The sequence below is a fragment of the Lathyrus oleraceus genome, chromosome 5 (genome assembly GCF_024323335.1).
Source record: "Lathyrus oleraceus cultivar Zhongwan6 chromosome 5, CAAS_Psat_ZW6_1.0, whole genome shotgun sequence".
NCBI classification, from domain to species: Eukaryota; Viridiplantae; Streptophyta; class Magnoliopsida; order Fabales; family Fabaceae; genus Lathyrus; species Lathyrus oleraceus.
Window position 1 is genome coordinate 115,060,614 of NC_066583.1, and position 16,566 is coordinate 115,077,179.

General features: G+C 36.3%; 1 pseudogene; it reads left to right on the plus strand.

The window, feature by feature from the left end:
* The first annotated feature begins 7,267 nt into the window (after positions 1–7,267).
* LOC127089630 (uncharacterized) lies at positions 7,268–7,366 on the plus strand (annotated as a pseudogene).
* The last annotated feature ends 9,200 nt before the right edge of the window (positions 7,367–16,566 follow it).

Below are 16,566 nucleotides of genomic sequence, written 5' to 3' on the forward strand. Positions count from 1 at the left end.
AAGAACTTAAAAACTCCAAGGTGAGTGATGGGTATGTTGGGTGATTTTGTGTGCACAGAAAAGTTAAATCAGAAAGCCTAAGCAGCCATTGCACACCTTGAAGTAATCCTAATTCTTGTAAGCAATTTAAATCCGGGTACCTGGTAGATATGACACCGCATTGTTGGAACCGAACGAACGACTCCCGTTGATAGTTACTATCTTCAGATCGGAAAATAATATTTCCGAATTGCACTTCTTGATGTTGGTTCTCCGCCATATTGATAGGTAAGTAGAAAGAAGGAAAAGAGGATGAAATATATTTGTATAGAATGATTTGTTGGAATGATGTAGTGTAGGAAGAAATGTATTGTAGGTATTTATAGGAAGAGTTTTGAAATTGGGAAGAGGAGTGGGTGAGAGGAAAATTAATGTGGATGAAGGTGAGTGGAATGGAGTAAAGAGGTGGGTTGAATGGGGAGATGAAGGGAGCAATGGTCATGACCATAACGGTCAACAACGTTTACGAGGAAGCACGCTGTCACGCTCGTGACAGAGTGTGTTACGGGAGTCATGGGTTGCGTGGCGACCGTGACAGTATGTGTGACGCTCGTCACACTTCTGAGCATGCAACGGTCACTACGCTCGTGACAGCATGCGTGGGTGCTTTAATAATATTTTTTTTATTTTATTTATTTATTATTATTTTTTTAGTTTTGTTTATTATATTTGCTATTGTTTTATTTTTGAATTGCCATGAATGCTACTCTACTACACCATAGTGTATATATATATTTTCTAATAGGCCATGTAAGTAGTAGCATACAGTAAATATCATTATTGGTAATTTTAGATAGTGCATAAATCAAGATAAAATTTAATTTAACCAATAATGCCAATAGCTTCATAAAAATAAACATAATGTAATATTTGAAAATAAAATAAAACATGCGAAAAGTAAATACTAAGATAAAAATAATGTCAAACGAAACTATAAATTTCCTAAAACTAAAACTAGTTAACTGCAATTCTTCTAGTCACTTGTAGAATCTCTCGTCGGAGGAGCAAAGGAATTGACACGGTGTAGCAACTCGTGGAATTGATTTGTCATTCTACTCATGTATTCCAGAAATTCATGTCCCATCTTAGTTAACTCTTCTCTAACGGCATCTTGTTCTGACATCAAAGCTTGAATAGCGGTATTATAATCAGTTCCGGGCATATGATGTCTAAGATCAGGTATTGCCGATTCTGCATACAGGATAGGATGAGGTGGAGAGGCAGCATCATGGTAACCAGTTGGTGTCTGCGGATCAGACTCAGCATAAGGAATCTGGTTGTCAAGAATCTCATAATCTTGGATGGTTTCAACAGATCTAACAGGAGAAGGTATTCCATCCAGGTTGTAGAGCCAATTATTTCGGTTATGGACACTAGTCATCGGGCTAGGCATGGTGAATAGGTAAAAAGCTTGGTTGTTAATTAATAGTTCAAACTCTTCAGGTCCAAGGTTTCCTATAACATAGTGTTGAAAAGGAAAAGTATATTCATAGGCTGAATACCACAAAAAGGGTTCAAATCAAGCATGGGTTGGCGTAATCCAATAGCATTAGCAATCATAGTTATCAATCCTCCTATTTGAATCGGTGCACGGTCATCTTGAATAAGGAGGTCAAAACTCGCCAACATATAAGTGGCACCATTCACTGGACGGTTCTGGGAAGCACAAAATATTATGAAAAGTTCATCACGTGATACTGTGGTGGTGTTTGATCTTTTCCCAAAAAGAGTGTGTGCTAGGATCTTGTGGAAATAACGGAACGCTGGGTTATGTATGTTTCCAGAAAGAAACTCATGTTCCTCAGGGTCGTCATTTCCCGTCAAACTTCCCCAAAAATGCTCAAGCTCTCGATATTCAAAGAGGTCTTCTTGGCTCATGGTGAATGTGTCAAAAGAAGTAGGGAACCCTAAGAGGTTAGTAAATTCTTGAATGTTATAATGATACTCCATATTGAACATCCTGAATTGAATGAAACCTCGGTTTATTCCTTTTCCATGGTTTGGTAAATAAATCAGGGAGCTAAGAAATTCTAGAGTTAGCCTCCGGTAAGTAACAAATTGTCTCCGAATAAGAGTGGTTTCCCACCCTATTTGACTCAGCAGATATAGGACACTATCTCTTAGCCCAAGAACGGTCATTGCACAATCATCAGCATAAAAACTTGGGTGCATCTCTCTCTCAGCTAGTTCTTCAAATTTTTGTCTCTGAGCTCTCCCTCGGAATTTGATACCCATGCGATCAATATGTCCCATCAGGTTAGTGTTAACTAAAGAAAAGAAAAACAAGAATTTAGTCAGGATTTGGCCAGATGCCGAAAGAAGAAAAGAAGAAAAATTTAATAAAATAAAGAAAATGAAGAATGAAAACTGAATAAAATCAAAAAGAATAATCAAAGAAAAAAAATAAAATTTTGTGGGTTGTCTCCCACGAAGCGCTTTGTTTAATGTCGCAAGCTCGACATAAAACTATTAAATGTTAATCTATTAATTTTGGAGACAATACGTCTAAGTGCAGGACTTGCGAGTCTTCATTGTTTTCAGCATAATGATAATGTTTTAGACGCTGCCCGTTTACGATAAATGATTCAATAGATTTTCCTTTAATTTCTACAGCCCCACTAGGAAAGACATTAGTGACTTGGAAAGGGCCTGACCACCTAGAGCGTAGTTTTCCTGGGAATAACTTAAGTCTAGAGTTAAACAATAGGACTATATCGCCTTGTTTGAAAGTTTTCCTTGATATACGTTTATCATGCCATTTTTTCGTTCTTTCCTTGTAGATTCTGGCATTTTCGTATGCGTCTTGTCTAAGTTCCTCTAATTCGTTTATATCTAGAATTCGCTTTTCACCGTTGGCCTTATAGTTTAAATTTAAATTTTTAATAGCCCAATAGGCCTTATGTTCTAGCTCCACTGGGAGGTGACACGATTTACCATAAATAAGCTTAAATGGGGTTGTTCCTATGGGAGTTTTGTAAGCGGTTCGATATGCCCATAAAACTTCGGGTAATTTTGACGACCAATCTTTCCTTGATGTAGCGACTGTTTTTTCCAATATCTGTTTAATTTCTCTGTTAGACACTTCCACTTGTCCACTAGTTTGAGGATGGTAAGGTGTTGTTACTCGATGTTTTACACCATACTTAAACAATAATTTTTCGAGTATCTTAGATATGAAATGAGATCCACCGTCACTGACTACTATTCTTGGGACACCAAATCTTGGAAAGATTATATTCTTAAAGAGTTTAATTACTACTCGTGTGTCGTTTGTTGGAGAAGCTATAGCCTCAATCCATTTTGATACGTAGTCAACCGCTACGAGTATGTACTTGTTACCAAAAGAAGGTGGAAAAGGTCCCATGAAATCTATTCCCCACACATCGAAAATTTCTACTTCCAAAATGCCTTTTTGCGGCATTTCGTCACGTCTAGATATGTTTCCTGTGCGTTGACACCTATCGCATTTCTTGACAGCGGCATGCACATCCTTCCATATGTTTGGCCAATAAAGACCGGCTTGTAGGCTTTTAGAGTAGGTTTTGGATGTACTTGCGTGTCCACCATAGGGAGCGGAATGACAATGTTGGATTATACTTTCTACCTCTTCTTCAGGTATACAGCGACGGAAAATACCATCCGGGCCTCTTTTGAAAAGTAAAGGGCCGTCCCAGTAGTAATGTTTTATGTCATGGAAGAATCGTTTCTTTTGTTGGTAGGATAAATCAAGTGGAACCACTCCGGCGGCTAAATAATTGACAAAATCAGCGTACCATGGTGTAACGCATACCGCCAAGGTGGTCTCTACCTGTTCATCAACTCTATTTTCTTCCAAATTAGCTATAAGTTTATCGTACGAGAAATCATCGTTGATCGATGTTCTTTTCGGTTCCAGGTTTTCAAGTCTAGAGAGGTGATCTGCTACTACGTTTTCAGTTCCTTTTTTATCTTTGATTTCCAAATCAAATTCTTGTAGCAACAAGATCCACCTTAGGAGTCTAGGTTTAGCATCCTTTTTTGTTAAGAGGTACTTAATGGCAGCGTGATCAGTGTAAACGATTATTTTAGCTCTGACCAAGTAGGAACGAAATTTATCTAGTGCAAATACTACTGCTAAAAGTTCTTTCTCGGTCGTGGCGTAATTCATTTGTGCTTCATCTAGAGTTCTACTCGCATAATATATGACGTGAAGTTTTTTATCCTTTCGTTGTCCTAAAACAGCGCCCACGGCGTAGTCACTTGCGTCACACATTATTTCGAAAGGTTCATTCCAATCTGGGGTCTGCATTATGGGCGCGGAGATCAATGCTTGTTTAAGTGTTTGAAATGCTTCTAAACATTTATTGTCGAAGATAAATTCAGCATCTTTCATTAATAATCCGGTTAAAGGTTTAGTTATTTTAGAGAAATCTTTAATGAATCGTCGGTAAAAACCGGCATGTCCTAAGAAGCTTCGTATTTCTCTCACAGTTTTCGGAGGTTGAAGGTTTTCGATTACTTCTATTTTGGCTTTGTCTACTTCAATTCCTCTATTTGATATGATGTGTCCTAAAACAATTCCTTCTTGTACCATAAAGTGACATTTTTCCCAATTAAGTACTAGGTTTACTTTTACACATCGTTCTAGAACTCTTTCTAGGTTTTCAAGACATTCTTCGAAACTTTGTCCGCATACGGAAAAGTCATCCATAAAGACTTCCATGATGTTTTCGAGAAAATCGGCGAATATTGTCATCATGCACCTTTGGAAGGTTGCAGGAGCATTGCACAAGCCAAACGACATTCGTCGATAAGCGAAGGTACCAAAAGGACATGTGAACGTTGTCTTTTCTTGGTCATCAGGATGAATTGGTATTTGGAAGAAACCTGAGTAACCGTCCAGATAGCAGAAATGAGAATGCTTGGCTAGTCTCTCTAACATCTGGTCTATGAATGGTAAAGGAAAATGATCTTTTCGGGTTGCTTTGTTTAGCTTTCTGTAGTCAATGCACATTCTCCATCCCGATTCAATTCGTTTGGTTATAGTTTCTCCTTTTTCATTTTCGATCACTGTTATACCTCCTTTCTTTGGTACTACGTGTACAAGACTAACCCATTTGCTATCGGATATAGGATATATGATACCTGCCTCTAATAACTTCATTACTTCCTTCTTCACTACCTCACTCAGGATCGGGTTTAGTCTCCTCTGATGTTCCCTAGAAGTTTTACAGTCTTCTTCTAGCATGATGCGGTGCATACAAATAGAAGGACTTATCCCTTTAAGATCGGTGATGTTGTATCCTAGTGCGGTTGGATATTTTCTTAAGATATGTAGGAGTTTTTAGGTTTCAAGTTTTCCTAGGTCTGCATTGACTATCACTGGTCGTTCAAGTTCTAAGTCTAGGAATTCATATCTCAGATTTTTGGGAAGTGTTTTCAGGTCGAGGGTTGGTTTCTTAAGGCATTGTGTAGGATCTGATGTTATTGCTAAACATTGGTTCAGTCTGTCTTCTACACGATAGTCGGACAATTCGTCATTTTCTAATTCTGTTTCTTTTATGCATTCATCGATGATATCCATGAAGTAACATGTGTCTTCTATTGCAGGTGCTTTCAAAAATTTGGAAAGAATGAACTCAATTTTCTCTTCTCCTACTTCGAAAGTGAGTCATCCTCGTTTTACGTCTATGATAGCACCGGCGGTTGTTAAGAAGGGTCTTCCCAATATAATGGGGGTAACTTCATCTTCTCTTATGTCCATAATTATAAAATCGGCAGGAATGTAGAATTGACCTATGCGCACGGGAACGTTTTCAAGAATTCCTACGGGATATCTAACGGAACGATCTGCTAATTGCACAGACATTTTAGTTGGTCTTAATTCTCCCATTTCAAGTTTCTTGCATATGGATAAGGGCATAACACTGATACCGGCTCCTAAATCGCATAAAGCTTTATCTATGAAAATTTTCCTATATGACAGGGTATAGAAAAACTACCAGGATCTTTAAGTTTAGGAGGCATATTTTGGATTATTGCGCTACACTCAGCAGTGAGTGTAACGGTTTCGCTGTCTTCAAGTTTCCTTTTATTAGATAAAATTTCTTTTAAGAACTTAGCATATGAAGGCATCTGTGTAATAGCTTCTCTAAAAGGAATGGTGACGTTTAATTGTTTTAGTAGGTCAACAAATTTTTTAAATTGGCCCGCGTCTTTGGTTTTAATTAGCCTTTGAGGATAAGGGATAGGTGGTTTGTAAGGTGGCGGAGGTACATAAGGTTCTTTGTTTTCTACGATTTCTTTATTACACTCTTCCTTTTCCTTAGGTCTACCTTCTTCCTCAGTTGACTTTTTAGAGTTTTGGTTCTCAATCCTTGGGTCAGACGGTCCTTCTACCTCTGTTCCACTTCTTAATATAATTGCATGAGCGTGGCCTTTCGGATTAGGTTGGGGATGTCCAGGAAATGTACTAGTTGGGGCAGCAGTAGGCGCTTGTTGTTGAGCTACTTGTGAGATTTGTGTTTCCAGCATTTTGTTATGGGTAGCCAGGGCATCTACTTTACTTGCTAGTTGTTTAATCTGTTCGTTAGTGTGTACATTCTGGTTTAAGAACTCTTTATTGGTTTGCTGTTGAGAAGCTATGAAGTTCTCCATCATGATTTCCAAATTGGATTTCCTAGGAACGTTGTTGTTAGGTGTAGATGGGGTCGGCTTTTGATATCCAGGAGGTATAGCTGGGGCTTGACTGGGAGCTTGTCCTGGTGCGTATAAAGCGTTGTTACTTTTATATGAAAAATTAGGATGGTTCTTCCAGTTTGAGTTATAGGTATGCGAGTAAGGATTTCCTTGAGCATAGTTCACCTGCTCTGTTTGAATTCCTGTTAGGAGTTGACAATCTGTAGGCGTGTGATCTTGAATTCCACAGACTTCACAATTTTGAGTTACGGCAACCACGGTGGCTGGAGGTGATACATTTAAACTTTCGATTTTCTGGGCAAGAGGATCCACTTTCGCATTAACATGATCAAGGCTACTTATCTCGTACATGCCCCCTTTTGTTTGAGGTTTCTCTACCATTGTTCGGTCGCTTCCCCACTGATAATGATTTTGGGCCATGCTCTCGATAAGTTGATAAGCGTCAGCGTAAGGTTTATCCATAAGCGCACCACCGGCGGCGGCGTATATTGTTAACCTTGTGTTGTACAAGAGACCATTATAGAAGGTATGAATTACTAACCAGTCCTCTAACCCATGGTGTGGACAAAGTCTCATCATGTCTTTGTATCTTTCCCATGCTTTGAAAAGAGACTCGTTGTCTTTTTGCTTAAATCCATTTATCTGGGCTCTCAACATAGCTGTTTTGCTTGGGGGAAAATATCGGGCAAGAAAGACTTTCTTCAACTCATTCCATGTGGTGACTGAGTTGGAAGGAAGAGACTGAAGCCATCTTCTAGCTTTATCTCTTAACGAGAAAGGAAAGAGACGAAGTCGAATTGCCTCTGAAGTGACACCATTAGCTTTAACAGTGTCAGCGTATTGGACAAATACGGATAAATGAAGGTTTGGATCCTCGGTAGGATTTCCAGAAAATTGGTTCTGTTGCACTGCCTGCAACAGCGAAGGTTTAAGTTCGAAGTTGTTCGCTTCGATTGCGGGTGGAGCAATACTCAAATGCGGCTCATCTTGCGATGGAGCAGCGTAATCTCGAAGAGCACAAGCTGGTTCTGCCATCGCTGGTATCGGCGAAGGAAGAAGATTTTTGAGGTCAGGAATTTCGATTGGAGGAAGATTGTTTGTAGCACGATACTCCCGAATTCGTCGTAATAATCGGAGATATCGTTCAACGTCGTTGATTCATAAGTAGTACGGTTCGCCTTGTGAGCGAGTGTGTGGCATACAAATCAACGAAAAAGAAGGGAAAAATAAAAATTGCCTTAGTCTCTACAGCATAACAGAAGAGTTACGATATCGACCAAATAGAAGTCCCCGGCAACGGCGCCAAAAACTTGATCGCGACTTTGTGAGTCTATCGGGGTATTAACTGCAAGTGCACAGTCTAATCGCGTAGTTTTAAAAGATATCGATCCCACAGGGACTTAAATAATCGATATACCGTTTTTCTAGGGTTACTGCGTAAAGCTAAGGAAGATGATACTTTGATGATTAGGGGGAATAGTAAAACTAAATTTAGATCTAGATTAAATATCAAATAACACGGATATCGGTATGTAGTTCGTCATAATTAGGGAATCAAATCTTCGTTGGTCTTTTTCTTAATTTTAAAATAAGTCTTTTCAGTAGACACTATTAATTAAAAGTCTTGTCCTCAAACTCTCCCTCTGTTGAATCAGACTATGACTTTATATTAACGTACGCTCTCACTATTTCGCTAAATCTAAAATCACTTTTTGAAAACAATAGAATCTATAGAAACTCTTTTTAAGAAAATACTAACCGTTTAAACGCCCTTGTCTCAAACTCTCGCTCTGTTGACTTAGACTATATGATTAAACTTAAATGCTTAACTCTCGTCCTCACATTTAACCTTTAAAAATAATTTTTGAAAATGATTAGAATTTAATTAACTTTAAAAATTGCTTTCGCCCTGATTTAAAGTTAATGTTCAATTTACACTGTCTAGTTAAAAGCTCAAACCGTCGTTCTATTGATTTTAACTTCTTTATGTCTTTTACTCTCGTACAAAAACTTTGGTATTAACTCTGTAAATTGAGACCAGAAAAGGAGTGACTATATTTTGAAATAAATTTAAACCAACTCAGTTTTGATTCCTTTATTCCGCTTACTTTACATACCGATATCTAAATTGATTAGCCGGACATGCTAAACATGCCTAAACAATAATCATGCATAAATACGGCCATATCAAACTGACAATATATATAAACAGCAACACAGAGCATATGTAAATTAAAACAATAACTCAATTAATTAATGAACCTGGAAAATTACTAGAAATCTTGGTTTTGTTCCTAGCCTTGATGCTCGAACACTCCACCACAAGTCGGTTCGATTTGTTCTTCACAATTCTTGATCAGACAGGAAGGTAAAAACAAAGAAATAAAATACTATGATCTAACGTAAGGTTAGATCCAGTAAAAATTACACAATAGTTTCCGGTGTAGAAACTATCGTGAGAAAATAAATTGAATGCTTAGTAAATTAAGCTAGCAAAGAAAAGAAAACAAAATGCTAAGAAAATAGAATGCTGGAAAATTAGAAAGCAGGAAAAATATTGCACAGCGTAGCGATGTCCAATTGGATCTTTTGGGGTCTATTTATATTCATCCATAAAATAACCGTTTCCTCAAAAGCATCTTCAGTAGGGTTCCAAAGTGTCAACGAGTCAAGAGGAAAAATAGGAGAGAACGTCCTTCTGTTACGCGCGTCAATGCCAAAATATAGGAGTGGGGGGTGTGACGGCCGTCACACTATGTGGTACGGTCGTAACACTAGGTAAAGGGGCGTGACGCTCGGCACGTGAGTGTGGCGGTCGTCACAGCCATTTTGCTTGCCCCAAACGTCGGCTGGGCTTTAGTGAGATGCTTTTCCTAGAGAATCCTCTTTTTGCACCCCTTTGCTTTCTTTTTCACACATGCTTCAAATAATGTTACCTGAAATAAATAATAAGAGAATACCAAGTAATATCGAATAATATAAAATAAATTGAATCAAATAACAATGTAATTTAATTAAATCAAGTCTAAAAATGTGATATAGTTTCATGTTATCAGCCAAGAAGCCCAAACATCTCAAAACCAAAACCTTCAACAACCATATGTCTATCAAACACCACAACAATCATTTCAACCTTTCTTCAACGCATCATTCACACCAATGTCTCCCTTCAATCGTCTCGGTCGCCCTCAAACAACTCAAACACAACCCAACTACTCTGACATGGGTCATGAACTCAGTTATGATGGTACCCCTTCGATGCATACACAAGACTAAGGTGATTTGTCTGACTATCTCAGAAAATCTCCTGGAGATGGTGGTGATGTTCCTGGGCCCTCAGATACTCAAACACCTAGGATGATTCATCAACGTGGGTTAGGGCCACAAGTTCGGGTAGCTAGGGGATGTGAGACCGGAGGTCGGTTAGGTGATCTTGGTCATCGACATTAGTCTTTTTTGTGTAAACGGGTATTAATATTAATATGAATTCGTCAAATTTCGACTTTATCTATCATGTACAATGTTTTTCAAAAAAACATTACGAAACACACACAAGTGTCATACCAATTGGCGCCTCCTTTAAAACTTAACATATAGGCGCCAATTGGATTGGCAACACAAGGTGTCCTAGCCAATCCAATTGGCGCCTCCTCTATAAGTTTAAGAGCAGGTGCCAATTCATCTGACGCCTCCTCTTCAAAGTGGGGTAGATTGAGAATTTTTTTGAAAACAGGGTTATTTTGGGATTTTTTTTTCAAAAACTGGGTTATTTGGGTAAAAAAATTCTACTTCATCTTTTTCTACTATTTTTATTGAATATTAAAATATTTGAAAATCACTCAAATTTTAAATTTATTTACATAATTTTTTATAAATATTATTTTTGAGATGAATTTAATTGATAGACATGATATAATATTTTTTACATTATCAATCAATTACATATGTCAAGTCATTAAAAATATTTGATGTTTCTTCTAACTATTTCAAAAGTCATATTTATCAATGGATGTAATATTATTAATATTGTAAATCTTCTTAGACGGACACTTAGTTAAATTTGTAAGAGTTTTTTTCTAACTATGTAATTTTTATTATGTTGCAAATTTTAATAATTAACATTTAAGCTATTAAATATCAAAATCATTCTTTTAATTAATTTATAACAAATAAATTAGAAATAACATACATTAAAATTCTAAAAAAGAAGAAGTTAATCTATAATAAATAGAGGTTAGGTTGATGCTCATCACAGTGGTAAAGTTTTTTGTGTGATGATTATGGTTCTTTTCTGATTAGAAAAGAGTAATTGTAAAATGTTAACACTATAACTCTCAAATCAATGTATGAATGAGGTGAAACTTTGCATATGAGAGAAAATGTATCTGAGTGCGACCCAGAGTCACACATATATAGAGAAAACAATTATAAATGTTTATGATTTGTCCAGTGTAGAATGCAAAGAACCATTATATGCATATCAATGACGTGGATGAAAAGGGGGGGGGGATTTGTATTCAAAGTATGTATATGAAGGTCCACCTGGTCATTAGTTATTGGTGTGCCCTTACTAAACTGGATCTATGGATTAAGCCGGTTTTTTAGGGCCATTGGCTAGCCCAAAAAAGTTTCCCCTAAGTTATTACTATCAACTTGAAGCGAAGATTATTGACATATGCAAAAATCAATGAGATCGCCCCCCATACATATGAACTGTTAAGAGAAACTATTCATTGAGAACATGGGCCAGCAAGGATGAATTTTTTGGTAGCGTTGAGTTAGAGTAACTGCCATGGAAAAATGAGCATTTAATATGATTTATGTAGATGGAATGTTGTGGTAGTGATGCTTCCATGTATGCTAATCTGAGTAGGTTAGGAAATGGATGTGAAAGGGCCCACTTGAGTGAACATAAGTGCGGTTATTACTTCAAGAATCCATATGGACTGTTGCTTGTGGATTTTTTCCTTCTAGTAACTCACGACCGTTGATCTGGGTGCTTATTATGCCTATAAGTGGGAACTATGAATCTTTTTTCACTTTTCATATTCTTCTTCATTTTTCAGGTGCAATAAAAAAAAGCTTTATTGGTTAGCGATTTTCTTGTTGTTGAGACTTCTAGAATTTGAATTGCTTTTCTTGAACAATTCTGCATTTTCACTTGAGTTCTCCAGGCGCCTACATTAAAACATGAGGTATCTATGTTTCCTTTCTTTTTTTATTTATGAGATTTCAATAATGTTCGAATATGGGAAACCCATGAAAACTAAATTTAGGTATTCTTATGATAGACATTACTGATGTAGAAGTTGATGATGCTGATTTTATCACTTAACAAGTGGTGGTTATTTCTGGTGATATGGAGCCTTATCTCCCTAGTATATATCTGAAACAACTTGAGGTATATTTAACTTTAGGGAAATCAAGATGACTAACCCTGTTTCTATAGAAAATATCATGGATGATCATTCGGCGTAGAGTGTTGCTAAGAGCCTAAAACGTGCACACAAACGTAAGGTTACTAAGGATAAAGTGATATGCTAGTTCGAGGAATGTTCCATATGTTTGACTTGTGGTATCCATTATTGTATTTGATTAATAAATAAGACATGGTGAAGAAGGTGGCACTACCAACTCTCGAGTTTACTCCTGATGCTGAGGATGATTCTTGATTAGATAATGAGGTCCTAGGAATTAGGTCTTTCTACTCATATGAGGATAAAATAGAATTTGCATATCTAGATGTGGGACCATCATCTTATAAGTAGGTGACGCTCCCCGAAAAAAGACAAGTGTATTTGTAGTCGTTATGATATGTGCAAACTACCTATTTATGAGTGTTTTTCTCCCTAATAGGGGTTACGTTTCCTTTCAATAATTTTGAAGTTGAAGTTTTTACTCAACTGCAAATCACCCTTTCAAAATTGATATCATAAGTTGGAAGTGTGTGAAAGTCTTCCAATACTGGCGTGAATATCAGAATAATGTTCCCATGTAAGATGATAAAATCATCTCTTCAATCCCAACTCAGTTAACAAATCGACATACATAACATCACATGAGATCTTCTCATCAATAAATATTCATGAAATGTCAAATTTGGCCACAATTGTCGTTATTACCCACAAAAATATCTCATTAGGGATACCTCTTACCTTCTCATTATATCTAAAGCCTAAAATGGACAACTCAGGGCCCTATCTTAAAGCTACTGTGATTTCGATCGATTTACAACAATTCTATTATTTTCCTCTTGGTATGTTCCCTTAGATGGGATCTTTGGTGATGAGAACCTTGACGCGATATATGTAGTAAAGTGGTGTCCTTTGGATTTGGAGGCTATGAAATGTCACTTTTATTTATTATAATATGCCTCCTTTTTAATATTTCTTCCCTTATCGGTTCCTTCCATTGCCTCTATTATCTTCCTATTTGGCGTATCACCTCATAGAAGGGAACACTTTCTGCATGGAGATTCACTCTGACAAATATCTTTTTAGGGGAGAACGCCCACACCTCTTATTTCTTTTTGTATCTTCTATGGTCTATCTACCAAGTCTCCATTTTTTGATCTAATCTTTAGTTACATCCTTCAAATGGATTCCCTCATTATTCTCGTGTTCATTATATTTATGTGTTTTTGTCATCAAACTCACTTTAAAGGATGTTACATCTTCAGGTGTTGTCATCATCAAAACAATGATGTCATAAGGTCTAGGCATATCTTGCTCCGCTTTGATCACTTTCTAATTAAACCAACAAGAAAATAGTTTCATATTCTCCCCCTTCTTGATGATGACAACATAACTCTCAGGGATATGGTAAAATAAAAAAGAGGTAGATAAATTTGGAGTATATAAACTCCCCCTAACATTAGTAGAGAGTATCCTTCTCCCCTTTTGTCATTATCAAAAGACGGGTAAAGATGCAAGATAGAAATTTAAATATACAAGCACATTATCACATAGTCAGACATTTAGAAAGGGAAAACCAACATTTTATTGGATTGAAACAACTAGAGTACAAGAAGGAATTTTTTAAAGGAAAGTAAAAACACATAAAATCAACAAAGCAAGAACAATTCGGCAAAAGACTAGTTCGTTTTTTCATCATCATCCTCACTGAAGATAATTGGAGACATGAGATTGGAATTTATAGCTTCTTGATGAGGATGTGAAGCATTGAATTTGTAATCATATACATCCTTATCATCCCATCATCAATTGTTTGTCATCACAGATGTCGTTAAGGATGTTTGAGGAAGAGGGAGGAAGGTCATTGTTAGCTGTTTGTTGCCCTAATCTTGGTGGTGCCTTTAGAGGTAGAGAGAGGAATTTCTTATCTTTTATTTCGTACCTCATATGACTCAAAGTGATCTTTCATATTATTGATTTATTGATTTTCGATTCCTTATCCTCTACATCATAGACAATGTATGTCGAGATTTTTTAGACGAGTTCGTTATACGATAAAGTCATGTTTTTATTTTTTCTATCCATCATATGATGGATCACAACATCGACCCAAATTTTATCAACTTTGTTTTCCAAAAACCAAACTAGAGGTATGTTTGATTTTTTTATATGGATAGATTTGTTCTTTCATGGGAAGAGAACATGATTCATTGTATACTAAATTAGTCGAATATCTAGGCGTACCAAGCCAATAGTGTAGGGAGTGAGATTGATGGAGGTTTGATAAATCAAAAATGAAGTAACACCTTAGTTCTTCAACTTCATTATGAGGAATAGATTGATCGCCGATATTGTTCATCTTTGACAACTTGGACTAGATTTAGCACTTTCTTATCTTTATGTGTTGTTGTCATCAAATTCACTTTAAAAGATGTTACATCTTCAGGTGTTGTCATCATCAAAATCGTGTTGTCATCAGGTCTACGCATAACTTGCTTAACTTTGATCACTTCCAAATTAAACTTGCAAGCACATAGTTCCATGTTCACATCAATAGTTTTCTCTCTTTTGAAATAATTAAATCAAGACCAACAAGCATTCTCATCCATATTATGGAGTCTTTGGAAAGGTAGAAACAATCATATTTGGAACCGGATAGAAGGTTCAATGAAATAATTTATGGTTGTGCCTATTACATGTTTTTTGTATGGAGAAATGCACAACAACTCCAATCGAGAAGTATTAACCAAGATGATACCCCTATGCATTATACTTAGAGAAAACATTCAGTAGGTTGTCTCAAATGCTATATTGATGCATCTTTCTCAATGATTTATAATAAGGTAGGGATATGTGTTTATGTATGAGATGAAGAGGGGAAAATTGTGGTAGCTTGGATGGAGTGAGTGTCACCTTTTATCTAGGTCAACATGAGGGAGGCTTTAGGCATTCTAGCAGACATAAAATGGGTAGATGAGCTCGACTTGAATTGAGCGGACTTTAAGGTAAATTCTAAAAGCATAACAAATAATGTGAATGACCAAGTATTGATTAACTTGTAAGAGTTTGACCAGATTATCAAGGAATGTATATGCTTACTAACTCTTTATTTTATGAACTCTCATGTTAATTTCGTTAAGAGACAAATTAATGAAGTTGATCATGCTTAGACACAAGTGGTTCCATCTCTGGCTAGTTTTCAAAATTTTATCGACATTCCTATATATATTCAATAGTTTCTTATTAATGATATGAATAAAGTCTTTTTCAACGAAAAATACTTAGTATTTAACATAATTTTAATTTTTTTTAATTTTTATAATATTTGTATTTTCTATAATTATTTAAATTTCACATTTAATAATCAACTTATATATTTCTTAAATTTGAATTTGAATATGAAAAATACATAACATAGATATGTATTGTATTATTATTGTCAACAAAAGAAATGTGGTTCAAGAAACACATGAGAAATAAACATATTTCAAGGGGATTGCTTTTTCCACCCTACATGATGCAAAGTCGCCCATATAAAATTTGGAAATACCCTTCGCAGTGTCCATAAGTTAACTTTTGAACACACTTATTTACAAGAAAATTACTTCATCAACGAGCCACCTTGTTTTTGCAAAAAAAAAGTCTATATTCCAATATCCATATTTTCAGTTTTAAAAGTCGAAAGTTAAAATCCTGACATTTAGCGGGAATTTTTAACCACCTTGAAGGGATTTTACCTTACCTCTTATACAATTTTCATGGCCCTAATGCACATGCATGCATTCATTATTTCATCATAATAATTTCATTGAACATTCATAAACAAATAATTTCATTGAACATTCATAACCAAATACATATTACACGGACTCAAGGCATGGTGTTCACACCTGAGAAAAATTGGGGTTTTTCGGGTAAAGCTTCAAGAGAAGAATGTGCAATAAAGCAAAAAAAATCTTTTTTTTGGCCTGTGTAACCAGTTACCCGATTGTTGGTAACCGGTTACACCCTTTGTAAATCAGTTTCCAGGCCATTTTTGGCATGTGTAACCGGTTATCCAAATCCTGGTAACCAGTTACACGGACGTTACGTAGGCTCCCCAAGCCATTTTTGGCCTGGGTAACCGATTACCCTAATCCTGGTAACCGGTTACCCTGCGCAGAACAAAAGAGTAACCTTTTTTCCATACAAAGTGAATCATTTTTCACACACTTCAACCCCTTTAGTTCCTCTATAGATAAAGCATCATCCCCCCTTCATTTTTTCAAGCTTGCAGCCACTAAACCTCTGCCAAAATCACATTCAAGCTCTCTCTTTTTAACCTAAAACCCAAACTCACTCAACCTCTCTTTTCTTCTTTGAACCACTCAACCACCACGCAAAAATCCACCATCTTCATATAACAATATTAGTAGCAAACTTGTAACCTTCATCC